The 14314-nt window shown below is 36.4% G+C and overlaps 1 protein-coding gene across 1 annotated transcript in view; it reads left to right on the top strand.

Annotated features, from left to right (window-relative positions):
• Positions 1-276: 276 nt before the first annotated feature.
• Positions 277-14314, top strand: part of LOC150083387 (perilipin-2-like) — an 82547-nt gene continuing 68509 nt past the window's right edge. The window contains exon 1 of the mRNA XM_090378008.1: positions 277-415. The gene's annotated coding sequence lies outside the window, so the exon portion shown is untranslated. The remainder of the gene's footprint in view (positions 416-14314) is intronic.

The following is a 14314-nucleotide window of genomic DNA, read 5'->3' as shown; positions in this document are numbered from 1 at the left end:
CTACGTCTTAACGTAAGCAAAACAATAAAACGAGTTATTCAAGGATAACCATGTAATTCTAAACCTGTGCCTGAAAAGGAAAAGTATTTGAAATATTTTGCAACTCAGCTGCATCCTCAACATTAGTACTATATATTTTCATGTTACATACGAGATGAAGTTTTCTCAATGTCGAAACTAAAAGGAGGCGTTGATTATAGCACGTGAAAATTACATAACTAGTTATTTTTTCACAGTACCTGTTGATATAAGAAGAGTCCAAAGGGGCACGTGATTGGCTAATAACTTTGACGTACAAACTTTCATATCGCATCGGCGAAGAGTACCTAGGCGGAAAGACAATAAAAGGTTTTTGATCGCAAAGTTCGTTCCTTTTAAGTTGCGCTTCTCTTGAAGTAGTATTGTTCAGTGAGTGGTAAGTCTAATATTAATTAACAACGTAGCTAATTAAATAGTATAAAGAATGCTTTCTGCTCGACACTTATTATTTGATCACGGACATAACATGTGATCATTGGAGCTAACTTCAAAACAGAAAATAAAAAACGAGAACTAGTTTTAACTCGTAAACAGTTTCAAGTTTTCGCTCACCTAATCGTTTTATGTTCCTTTTGTGCGATTCTTATCATTGTGAAATATCGATTTAAAAATATTAAAAAAAAGTATATAGCTTGTTATTATATATATATATATATATATATATATATATATATATATATATATATATATATAGTGGTTTCCAAAGCCGATTAATCCTAGTAATACCAAATTTGACTGCTTGTGTCATTTCACCATAATTATTGCCTTCTTGCTTTTTTTTTTTTTTTTTTTTTAAAGATGTAAATTTTCGGTTACACGTCTAAGTTTCGTCTTGCGAAGTTAAGGTTATCAACCTTTTATTTACATTGCAAATAGGTTTGCCACATATTCAAAATCTCTGGCCTGGAGGTGCTGGGGAGGGAGTGGGGGTGAAAGAAGTATGAAAGCTAACCAAAAAATCTCTTAGTTACAGTCTCTGGTATGTGCCTCAGGGCTATGCTATAGGTCTAGGACATCTTTTGTTCTCATTGCTTATGAATCGCATTGAATCTTGTGCTAATGAGTTAATTTGTATATTAACATATGCAGTTGATTTACAAATTTACAAATCTATTCAGATTCAGTATTTAACTGGATAGAAAATTTGATCGTGTATCTAAGCTGTCATATACTTCATAGCGTATCATACTGACGACGAATTTCCTGTATTGTCTCTATCTTGTGAACTTCTCTGATTTTGTATTCATCCCGGAGTATAAACAGAGAATTTATTTTATTTTATTTGCATAAAGAATGTTAAAAATAATAATCCTATAATTTTTGTTAACAAAATCGCAGCCACTGGGATTATATTCACCAAAAATGCTAAATTTAACAAGCACATTCTTTGTGTTCACAGGGTTAATCAAACTTCAACAATCCTTGATATCTTAAAAATAACTTTCAATGATTTTAAAGATACAAATAACATGATTAAAATGTATCAGATGGTGATTATCTCCATCTTGAAGTTCATCTTAATTATTTATATGTTCAGCAAAATTATTTGAGTGAGTAATAAGAGTTTTATAGAGTATCTTTGCTTTAGGAATCATCGTCGATATTACTCTGAGTTATTCAGATTGGTGCAAATATTTCCAATTGTTCACTTTAAAGGACTCCAGAGAAATGTTGGATCTTAGTTTTATAGTTAAACTGATCATTAGGGATATCAATGTTCCAGAACTTTTATGTACTGTGAACACTATATACTTTTTTCTTTTTTTGTCCACCTAGAGAGCAAAACACTTCTAGTATTTCTCGTTTAATGGAGCATTGAGGATCTTTAATAAATCTGATTTGGTTTTGTTTTGCAGAATTTACAATTTAATAAATAGATCAGAAGTCAGCTCTTCAGTAAAATACTATACATTTATTTGTTGCTTCAAATAATGTCTTTACCTTGTAATTTTCCTATAATATTTAATTCCAGAGTGATTTTCATCCAAAAATGTGTAAATAACTTATTAATAAATGTATAATTTTAAATGCATTGATTGTAAAAGTGTATTGTTTGTACAAGGAATTAGCCATATTGCTATGTATGTAATAACTGTAAAGAAAATTGTGATGTTTATAAGGCCAAAGCTTTTAGCATAGTTGTATGCTATTTTTGATATTAAAAAAAAGTACATTATTTAGATTACTTTGTAACAAAAAAAAAAAAAAAAAAATTGTTAAATGTTACTTATTGGGATAAAATTGCTACAAGGACTTTTTTGTGATAATAATTTACCTGTATAGTTTTCTAATTTCCAAATTGGACCTTATCACCATTAGAATGCTGTTAAAATATACAAGTATTTATATAGTTTTGTAAATTATGTACATTCTGAAAAAAAAGAAAGAAAAGTATATAATAATACATACTATACACAACAATCCCATTCATTTGCCTGAAAATGGAATGCAATTTTGATTTTTTTCTCTGTGACCAAGAGAAATGACAACAAAACTCAGGGGTGGCAATCTTAATTGCATATCTCTTGTGGAAAAAAAAAATGCAAATTCCTATTTGCATTCATTTATTTCAATATTAACAGTAAAACTTCCGAAGATGTTTTTTTTTTTTTTATTATTATTCGCATGAAAATCCCAAACACGAAAGGTGTTAGAACCCATAGTACAGGTAACCCTCATATAACACGGTAGTTAGGTTCCTATAAAATTTCATGTAGTGCGAAACCTTGTTATATAAGACTAAGAATCAGTACAAAAAGGGGGATTACATTCCCAAAGCTAACAAAAATACATAATTTTTTTTATAACTATCGAAAACTTAATTTTTATTGAAAATAGTAATAACTGTGATACATATAATATGTCAGATAATGTGCATTCATTTAATTTTCTTCCTCTTCATTGCTGCTAAGCACAATCAAATGAGAACGTTTTCTCTGTTGCAGTCTGTCTTCACCCTTTGAACTTTCTTCTGCAGCATCTACATTTCTGCTGTCTTTAAAAAATCATTAGTATTCTGGGATTGTTTGCTTTTGCTTTTTTTTTTTTTTTTTAATGAAAACCCCAAACACGAAAGGTATCAAAACCTATAGTACTTAGTACCGTGCATGGGTTGAAGGAGAAGTATGGGGGGAGTGGGGTGCTGGAAACTTTGCTCTAGAGACTAAACATGGGTTTCACCACTTCAAGCCTCCAATAAGCAAAGTGGTGGTATTTCACCAGTTGATGAAAGTCATCTACCACCTATGAGAAGAAAGCGTCTTAGTGGGCGGACGATGTGGGCCACCGCCGTGACCTACATTAAGAAACAATTGACCCACCTGATGTTACCAAAAGGTGGGCCAGATTCCTCCGGGGGCCCATTCCAGAGGAAAAAGGAAGGAGCGAGAGAGAAAAAAAAAAAAAATATATATATAATAAATAAATAAAATAAATGTATATGCCACTAACTATACTGCAGTTTCAATCCTTTTTAGAGTTTTGCCAATGGGCAAGCTAGACACTGTGAAGGCCTGAACAACCCAGTGATGAGAAATATCCATAATATGTAAGGTGGAATAGCAAGTTAAAAAAACAAAAGTTTCAGCTCTGGGAATTCTTGACATCAGTATGCAAAGTGTATAAAAATCACTTAAACATTTCTCCTATAAGCACATGATACATTCTTTCATATGCCTCCAACAGTAGCTGATTCCTTCATGACTTATAAATAACCTACTAGCACAACTCACACATGCAGTGGCCAAGACTAACAACAGATACATTCTCATTTTAAATGAATTAACCTAATAAGGTTGTAAAAACAATGTCCCTACAAGTAAAAAACTATTTATAATACATTATAATGAATGGTACATGTTACAGGAGGCTTGATAGAGCTTTGTAAATTGCATGGTATGGAGCTAAGCATTTTTGAATGTGCTCCTTTCAGTTGAAGGATCTGCATTCAAAAAATAAGATTCTAATTGCTCGGCCAAGTTTAATGCTTCCCATATGCTTTTTAGGTAAAATTAGGAACTTCAGAATTTTCATCTGCGCTATCATCCTCTGAATTGATTTGGTTTACCTCCGATGCCATTTCCACCAAATCCTCTTCACCAGCCTCTTTTTCTACAAGTAATTCTTGAACGTCTTCAGTAGTCATATCATCAAAACCTTCCCCTCCTACCGACTAAGCAAGTTCTGTTATTGCATCAATTCTGTTTTCTGTCCATAATGTCTGTGTTTCTTGAATTATCTGATTCCGGCCATATATTTTTCCAACACGCACATGTTGATGTGCCCTCGTGGGTAGCACAGTTGGTAGGGTTGCCATTCACGCCACACAGGGTGGAAAAGACCCGAGTTCGAGTCCCGTCGATGATAGGAGGAATTTTTATGGGTCTTTTTCACAATGTGGCTGATTTAGTCAGTCTCAGGCAAGGGTACATGGTTTTTACACTCAGAAACTCAGGTTTTTCGTCCAGCAAAACAGAAAATCGACCTCAGAACACATGCAATTGACACATAGTATACACGGAGCAACATGGCTTTAGTTGCTGATGCTCCTAAAAACCCAATAACAACAATAAAAAGGTGTTGACAGTTTTACTTCTTTGAGTGATAAAGCTATGATTCCAATACAATCCACAATTGAAAAATGTTTCTATGCCTCCATCACTTCAATAGATTCAGAATCATTTTTTTCCAAAATCTGTGGTAATGATTTTCTGATGTAATGAGTTTTAAAGGTAGATATAATGCCTTGATCTAATGGCTGAATTAAAGACATTGTATTGGGTGGTACGAACATTTCTTCAACGTTTTGGATGGCCTGGCGCATTATCCAATATTAATAAAACTTTGAAATTTAGATGTTTTTGCTTTAAATAGTTTTCCACAGCTGGCACAAAACAATTTAGAAACTATTCTTTAAATAAGTCGGCAATTAACCCAAATTATGCCTAAGTTCCTTAGGCATAATTTATGGCTCGAATTTAATTCACAACAAAGAAATTATTCCAATATAGTTCTTAAGAACAAAGTGTAGTAATATATACCCAGAAAAATTTATAAATAATCAAATAAAAACCGAAATAACCTTACAAAATGCATACTTCAAAGTCACAATTTTTTATGGTCTCAAACAAAGTTCAATAGCATAGGACCTAACATGAGAATTTTCCAGCAAAATACAGGGATTTTCTAAAAAATTTTTTTGCATAATGACTAGCAAGTCAACAGCGGGGATTCACAAAAAAAGAATGGAAATGTTGAAAAATTACATCCAACATAATAGCAGGGTTTTCTCCGCAAAAAAGCTCAAAAATATCATGTTAAGCTAGATTTGTAGCAATTCTCTAACTGTGTTAGAGCGAAACCGTGTTGTAGTAGTACCGTGTTATACGGTGGTTGCCTGTACTTAGTATTGTGTGTGAGTTGAAGGTTGAGAAGATGAAAGAAGACACTTGTTTTGACATTAGACTTCAATTTCTGTAGATTGTAATTTTCAGGAAATGTGTGAAATATGTGCAAACAGCCTCTCCTACTCTTCAGTACCTTTCAAGAATGCTTCCCTTCTGTAATATAATCAGCAGATTTCTTGAATTTTCACAAGAAATTCCATGTAAACATGTTCATTTAGTGCTTAGGTAAAACCCTCATGGGTAGCAAAGTTGGTATAATCATCGTCCTTCCTACAGTGGGTAGAAAAGATCTGAGTTGGAATCCTGTCACTGATGCTTGAAATTTTTATGGGTCTTTTTCACTATGTGTCTGAGTTAGTTGGTCCCACACGAGGGTAGCACAGTTTTCCCTTCCTGAAAATTTGGGCTTTTCATCCAGCAAAAAAGAAAATTGACCACAGAACACACACAATTACAGACATATTATATATATCACAAGTTACTGAAACACCTTAAACCTAGCAAAAACAACCCAGGTAAAATTTACTTGGTGTGTGTATTAACACTTCCAGTATTTTTCAATTAACTATTCAGTCATTATGTGGGGGACTTTATTCTTCCAGTACGTTTAAAACTGTTGCCCATAATTGGTACCATAATTGCACCAGCAGGGATGTACAGGATGGGGTTTTTTTTTTATTAATTGTACTATTTATTTTCTTTGCAGTTTTGAAAGCTTCAAATTTTTTATACCAAGAACATCATTACTCTGTGGAGAAAGGTTTAGAGATTTGGTTGGTAACATTTGAATACTTTCCAGAGTTGCCCTGGAGATCCTGGATTTTGACAACAGGATCTAACTATTATCCTGAGCTGCGTGGCAAAGGACTGGTATGGCCCCCAATGTCACCTGATTTAAATCCATATGATTTTTATCTCTGGGATTATCTCAAAAGCAGAACATTTTAAAAGAATCCCTGAACCATTCCTGCACTGAAGAAAGTGATAGAAGGTATTTTTTCTGTGTTGGAGGAATCATTAGAGCATGTTTGCAACTTTACATTCCTGTTGTGACACGTTATTGTTAAATGTGGAGGAAATAGTAAATACGTTATAGCACAAATTTTCCAATGCTGCTAAATATAGTTCATGTATTAATTTCTGTTTATAAACAATATTTTATGTTCTTCAGATTAAAAAATAGTATGGTGAATGAAAAACCATCCTGTAGTTCTCAGTACTTTTTTGTAGTACTCTAATTGATAGTTTCATTAGCATTAGTAGAGGCATATAATGCAGGAAAGCAAGCAAGCTTATATAGCATCAGTCACTGATGAAGAACCCCTTCCTGTTTCACCTACCCATTCACTCCAAAAGTTTGTCTAGTTCAGCCTTCAATTTATTTAAGCTGTCAACTTCCACAACGACAGATGGAAGTTTTTTCCAGCAATCAACCACCTGCTGGCTAAAGGCAAATTTCTGTACATCTATTCTACAACTGTCTTTCCTGAGGTGGCATAAATTTGAACTTATGCCACCTCAGGCATGGAATTCTGAGCAAGAGGTAGAATCCCATCAGCATTGTGCTTGCTAAAACCATTCATGGCCTTATACACCACCTCAATCAGATCACCTCGCAGGTGTCTGGGCTCCAGATGCTGCAATTTGCAGAACTTAAGCCTTTCTTGGTAACAGCAACCCTTTGTTCCACTCACTAATCTCTTTGCCCTTCTCTGGACTCATTCCAGCAGCTCTACATCTTTCCTAAAATGAGGCCTCCAGACCTGTATGCAGTACTGAAGATGTGACCTGATTGCCTTATACAAGGGGATAATCACCTCCTTATCCCTGCTAGCAAAATTCCTGTATATCATTGACAAGACCCCATGAGCTACTCTTACACCCGTTTGCACTGTTCAGAAATGTGTGATTTGAGATTAGCTCTAGGTCAGTGTTTAAGTAATTTGGGCATAAATTGTATAGAAGATGATAGTCATCCGCATGATTGTTTTCATTATGATTCTATTTGATTTCAGAGGTGCAGTATTTTTATTCACTGTGTAATTTTGCAGTTATTTAATTTATGTGTAAGTAGATGTTGGCATGTTACACTGTAAAAGAATTAGTTCAGGTTATTCTAGTAATGAGAAAGACACAACTGTTAGTGAATTAATGAATAAGCCAATTGAACTAAATAGGGTCATTAAGGAGGGTTGGGAATAGGTGGGTCAGGACATTGAGCAGGGGGACCTGGATCACTGCCATGAGTTAAAGAAAGGACAAAACGGAAGGGAAAGTTGGGCTCGGTGAGACTGTTTGTCCTAAGGACTTTGCTGGCTTTTGACACCTCTACAGCTAAATAAGTCTGAAAATGGAGGGAGACACTAATATTGAGGCTGACAGATAGTGACTATGATTCTAGTTGTGATACAGCTAGATGACATTGGAAAATGATTTTTAGCGAATTTTCCCCAATCATGCCAATGATGTGTATGTAAACTATTTGAACAGTCACAACTAAATCAAAGTCATTATGTCCTGAAAGATCCTATATGTCATGCAATAGTTAATTTTTATTGTAAATCTTTACTGTTCTGAATGTGGTCTGTAATAACAGTATTTTATAATGTAGCACTTGAACACTTGAAGTCATTAGATTAGTGACTTCTGAAATTTTTTTGCTGTTTAACTTACAAATACAGTTTCTGTATTATTATGGCAATAAAATGCAGTGTGGTTATTATTTCAGAGAAAAATTAAAACCTAAGCATTTCAGCCTGCATAAAATGAAATCCGTTTTTAATTTCTAGAAGGAATGCAGATAATTGTGAGGCATTTTATGGTACTTCTTGTACCACTTCTTCAGTGACTGAATTGCCATCCTTATTACAGTATGTGTGTGAAGTTGAAAGTATAATAAGGATGGCAATTTATTCACTGAAGAAGCAAAACAGGAAGTACTATGAAATGACTGAGAAATATCTCTATTCTTTTGAGAAATTAAAGATAGAGTTCACTCTGCCTAGGTTGAAGTGCTTAGCTTTTCACTATTTTCCATTTAAACGTACCTGTGCATCATGCATTAAAAGAACAACCACTATTTTTCAAGAGAAATATTTCTTCAAAATGTATAGCCTGATATGCAGAGTATGTCTGCCAGGGGCAAAGGTTGATGCATTGTACAGCAGATATCATCTTTTAAGGGCACAAAGGGTGATATTGTTGTACACGTTGGCACTAATGATATTAAGAGTAGGAGACCGGCAGAATTACTTAACAAGTACAGGTCACTGTTGAAAAAAATCCGTGAATTAGGGTTGAATTTGAAATTGAATGCAATTCTGCTCAGACACGATAGGAGAGAGTATATGATGAGATCCTTGTTGATCAATTCGGCCCTGGAAAGATTGTGCAAGGCTCAAGGGGTAGACTTTTTTTCAGCCTGGTCTGTACTTGCGAACAGGAGAGACTGCTTCTACATGGCTGGGATACACTTAAATAGAAAGGGAGCAAGAATATTTGCTGATGCTATCGAGGCACTGTTAGGTGGATCGGAAAACTGCTAGCTTGGGGGAATACAAGGACTAATAGACTAAGAGATGAAAGTGATTCTTGCACTGTTTCTATTGGAATGAGCAGCAGCCTTTATCCTTTATCCTTTATGGAATCCTTTATCCCACACTCCACTTTAAAATCTCGTCCTTTATCTAAACCTTGGTTTTCCAATAAATGTGCTAAGGCTGTTCAAGAGAAGAATGTTGCATATCGTAATTGGCTTGTTTCTAATTCTTCAGTTTCATTTTCTGCCTACACCAAAGCTCGCAACAATTGTAAAGCAGTTATTAATCAGTCCAAACTAGAGTTTGAACAGGCTAAGAGTAGAAAACTTGCTTCTTGCCCTAATGGTAGCCGAGCATTCTGGTCTCTTGCCAAAGCTGTTGGCCGCAACTTTTGCCCATCTCTGCTTCCACCTCTGTCCAAACCAGATGGTTCTGTTGTCACTTCAGCCAAGGATAAAGCTGACCTGCTAGCATCCCATTTTTCTTCCAGCTCATGTATTAATGATCTTGGTAAAACACCTCCCACCATTCCCAACACGGTCCATTCAATGCCTCCTGTTGTCTTCCGTCAAAAGGATATCAGAAGGATTTTGATGAATCTTGATGCTAAGAAAGCTCCAGGTCCTGATGGTATTTCTCCACTTGTTCTCAAAATCTGTGCTCCTGAACTTACTCCTATTCTTTGCCGCCTTTTTTCACTTTCTTATTCCAAAGGTGTTTTTCCTTCTTCTTGGAAATTTGCTCATATCCAGCCAGTTCCTAAAAAGGGTGACAAATCCCTCCCATCCAATTATCGTCCCATTGCAATTACTTCTACTCTTTCTAAAGTAATGGAGAAATCAATTAACCGCCATCTCTTAAACTACCTAGAAACCTTCCGTCTGATCAACGATCGCCAGTATGGATTCCGTCAGTGTCGATCCACTGGTGATATTCTGGCTTATGTTACCCATTTATGGACTACTTCAATGGAAAGGTTCGGTGAAACCCAAGTAGTTGCTCTTGACATCTCAAAGGCTTTCGATCGTGTTTGGCATAAAGGTCTTCTAAACAAGCTTCCCTCTTATGGTTTGCCAACTGTTTTTAGTAATTGGTTATCCAGTTTTCTCTCTGATCGCTCACTGAGGGTGATGGTAGATGGCTCTCTGTCTTCTAACTTCTCCACTAATGCTGGTGTCCCCCAAGGTTCAGTTCTTTCCCCCACTCTTTTCCTCTTGTATATCAATGACCTTCTTCCATTGACTGGAAATCCTATCCATAGTTTTGCCGATGATAGCACATTGCATTCAACTTTCCATTTTGAGAAACCTTGCCCTGCTCAATCAGCTTCAACTTCTCGAAAATCTGCTACCAATTCCTTAAATGCCGATCTTCAGGTAATTCTCCAGTGGGGCAAAGACAACTTAGTTGATTTCAACCCTTCTAAAACTCAGTCTTGTCTTATATCTCGCAAAAAGGATTCTTCTGCTCCTATGCTTATCTTTAGTGACACTCCAATTTCTAGGCAAAAGGATATATCTCTTTTGGGAATTACCCTGACTTCTAATCTCTCTTGGCACAAGCACATTACAAATATTGCTTCCTCTGCATCTAAAAAACTTGGTTTTCTCTTTCGCTCTCGGCGTTACTTTTCTTCCAAACAGCTGCTCACTCTGTATAAATCGCAAATCCGCCCTGCCATGGAATATTGTTCCCACATTTGGGGTGGTGCCCCCAAAACCTCTCTCAGGCTTCTTGATTCCATTCAGAAGAGGCAGTTAGGTTAATTAATGATTCATCTTTAACAGAGTCTCTCCACTCGCTTTCTCATAGACGTACTGTTTCTGCTGCATGCCTCTTCTACAGATATTTCCATGGGCACTGTTCTTCTGAATTGGCTTCTATAATTCCTGCTCTCTCTTTCAAAACAGTCCGAACACGTGCCGCCACCAGCCAACATCCATTTACTGTTCAACTTCAAACCCACAGAACCAACTTTTCATCTTCCTCATTTATTCATTCAACTGCCGTTTTCTGGAACAACCTTCCTTCATACGTATTTCCTGAAAATTACAATCTACAGAAGTTCAAGTCCAATGTCAACAAATATCTTCTTTCGTCTTCTCAACCTCCAACCCAAGCACGGTACTAAGTACTATAGGTTCTAATACCTCTCGTGTTTGGGGTTCACATAAAAAAAAAAAAAAAAAAAAAGCCTAGAAAACAAGATGCAGGGTATTTCGGAGACTACTGGGAGTCATTGCGGTATAAGTAAACACATGGGTTGTGTTAGGGTAGCTAAGAATAGAAACAGGTGCATGTATACTTGCATGTACACCAATGCTAAGAGTTTGGTAAATAAATTTGATAAATTTGAGATATTGCTCAGAACATCAAAGGCAGATATTGTCTGAATATCAGAGACATGGTGTCACGCAGATATAAGGAATGCAGAACTGGAATTTGGGGAGTACAATGTGTACAGGAAGGATAGACAAGATAGGAAGGGAGGAGGGGTTATACTATTAGTTAAGAAACACATAAAATCCAAGGAAGTGAAACCAGTCGACATCGCTGGATAGTGCAGTGTTGGGTCAGTTTGGTGTGACATAAGCATTGGGAGATCAAAATTGAGAGTAGGAGTGTATTATAGGCCTAATGACTCTGATGAGTATAATAAGGAACTGTACAGGGAAATAGTGGGCCAGTAAATCAGAGAGTCTTATAATGGGGGGATTTTAATTTCCCAGATATTGACTGGAATTTGTGGGTTGGTCACTCACACACTAGCAAGGCTTTTGTGGATTTATTGGATGATTGTTTTCTACATCAGCATGTTCGGGAGGCAACTAGAGGGAGTAGTACTCTTGATCTGATTATCAGCAGTGATTCTTCATGCATTAAGAATCTGCAGATAAAGGAACCACTAGGTGGCAGTGATCACAGTGTGCTGAAGTGGGATTTACTCAAAGAGAACTACCATCAGGGGTAAAGGGAAGGGTTTTTGCTTTCGTGAAGATGACTATGCTGGTCTGAGACAGTATTTAAATTCTATACGGTGGGACCAACTGATGATGTTACCAACAGCAAATTCAAAATGGGAAGCATTCAAAGAATTTATCTAGGCTTTACATACTAACTAAGAAATATTGTCAAGGTTTAGGCCTAAATGGATGTCAGATGAACTAATGAGACGTGGCAGAGAAGAAAAATGCATGGATACGTATAAATTAATGGTGACATGGAAGCCTATGATAGATATAATCAGGTCTGTAACCAAAGCACAAAGGAGATTAGGCAGGCAAAGGCAGCTTATGAGAAATCCTTGGCAAAGGGTGCAAAGAAAAACAACAGTTTTTTAGCTATGTAACTCTAGAAGGAAAGGGATGAATCAGATTGGTCCACTGGATATTGAAGGTTTAACTGTTAATGATCCTGCTCAGGTGGCCAACAAACTAAATGAGTATTTTGCATCTATATTCACCCATGAGGAGCTATTCAGGGAGGGGAATGCCAGAGGTGAGTTAAACTCTGGCAGTGAGCTGGATGATTCTGTAATAACTGAGAGGAAAGTGGAGGAGAAATTGTTGAAGATAAATATAAAAAAGGCACCTGGGGTGGATGGGATCTATCCAGTTATAATAAAGGAGGCAGCAAAGGAAGTAAGCAAACCCTTAGCCATAATTATGAGAGCTTATTTGGACTCGGGAGGTACCCATGGACTGGAGATGTGAAAATGTGACCCCAATTCACAAAGGAGGATCAAAGGGCAACACAAGTAATTACAGACCTGTTAGTTTAACTTCTGTTCCAGGAAAATTAATGGAGGCACTGGTTAAAGAAGCACTGCAGGATCATCTAGACAAGACTTCAGTTATAGCTCGGACACAGCATGGTTTTGTTAAGGGAAAGTCTTGCCTGACCAATTTGATTGGATACTATGATGTGGTCACAAAGGAACTGGATGCAGGGAATAACTTTGATATCATATATTTGGTTCTTAGAAAGGCTTTTGATACTGTTGCATATGGAAGACTGCTACACAAATTGGAGCAGTGTGACATTGGAGGCAAATTGCTGCTATGGATAAAGGGGTGGTTGAAGGGGAGAAGACAGAGAGTGGTAATCAATGGACACTGCTCATCGTGGACTAATGTTATTAGTGGAGTCACTCAGGGTTCAGTATTGGGTCGATTGTTGTTTTCTGTATTTATTAATGATATTGATGGTATATCAAGCTTAATGTCCAAGTTTGCAGACGATACGAAGGTTGGCAGGGTTGTTAAGGACACTAATGACAGTATGCTGCTGCAACAGGATCTAGAAAATTTGAGCTGATGGGCTGAGAGGTGGCAAATGAAGTTTAACATTGACAAATGTAAAGTACTACATATGGGAAACAGCAACCACAGAGCAACGTATCAACTCTGTTCTATACGAAGAAAGGCTTAAATTTTGCAAATTACAGTGTCTGGAGACTAGGCACCTGCGAGGTGATCTGATTGAGGTGTATAAAGCATTGAATGGTTTGAGCATGCTCAATGTTGATGGAATTCTTTCTCTTGCTAAGCATAATCATTTGAGAGGGCATAAATTCAAATTGAGAAAAGACAGATGTAGGGTAGATGTGCGGAAGTTTGCCTTTAGCCAGTGGGTGGTTGATTGGTGGAACAGACTTCCATCCTTTGTTGTGGAAGTTGATAGCCTAAATAAATTTAAGGCTGAGCTGGACAGGTACTTGGAACGAACGGAGGGGTGAAATGGGAGCGTTTTTTTTTTTTTTTTGGCTGATGCTGCATAAGCTTGCTTTCTTGCATCATATGCCTCTACTAATGCTGATACTAACTAAGCATCTTTATTCCTTATTCAACATAAGTGAAATACTAACATATTTTGTATCAAATAGGTCATAATTAATTGACTAATCTAATAATAATAATAAAATTCTTTATTCATAGAAATGTAGGACACGATTCCTGCTACAGGTAACCAGAGGAATCTTACAATTAACTGTACACATTACATTCAGTACATAAAAACTACGTGCAATATACACAGCTAATACATAGCAAATACAGCTAATACATAGCAAATATACACAGCAAATACATAGACGGTGCAATATACACAGCTAATATTGCAATCAATCGATTTTATAGTTATAATAGAGTGATTATACAGAGCTTATATACAAAGTTTGTATACAAAGGTTGGCAGGGTTGTTAAGGACACTTCTGACGCTATGCTGCTGCAACAGGATCTGGAAAGGTTGAACAGATGGGCTGAGAGGTGGCAAATGAAGTTTAACATTGACAAATGTAAAGTACTACATATGGGAAACAGTAACCCCAG

This window comes from Mastigoproctus giganteus, chromosome 7 (genome assembly GCF_048544385.1).
Source record: "Mastigoproctus giganteus isolate SK-2022 chromosome 7, ASM4854438v1, whole genome shotgun sequence".
NCBI lineage: Eukaryota > Metazoa > Arthropoda > Arachnida > Uropygi > Thelyphonidae > Mastigoproctus > Mastigoproctus giganteus.
The sequence above is the reverse complement of the archived record's forward strand: the minus strand, read 5'-3'. Positions and strand labels throughout refer to the sequence as shown.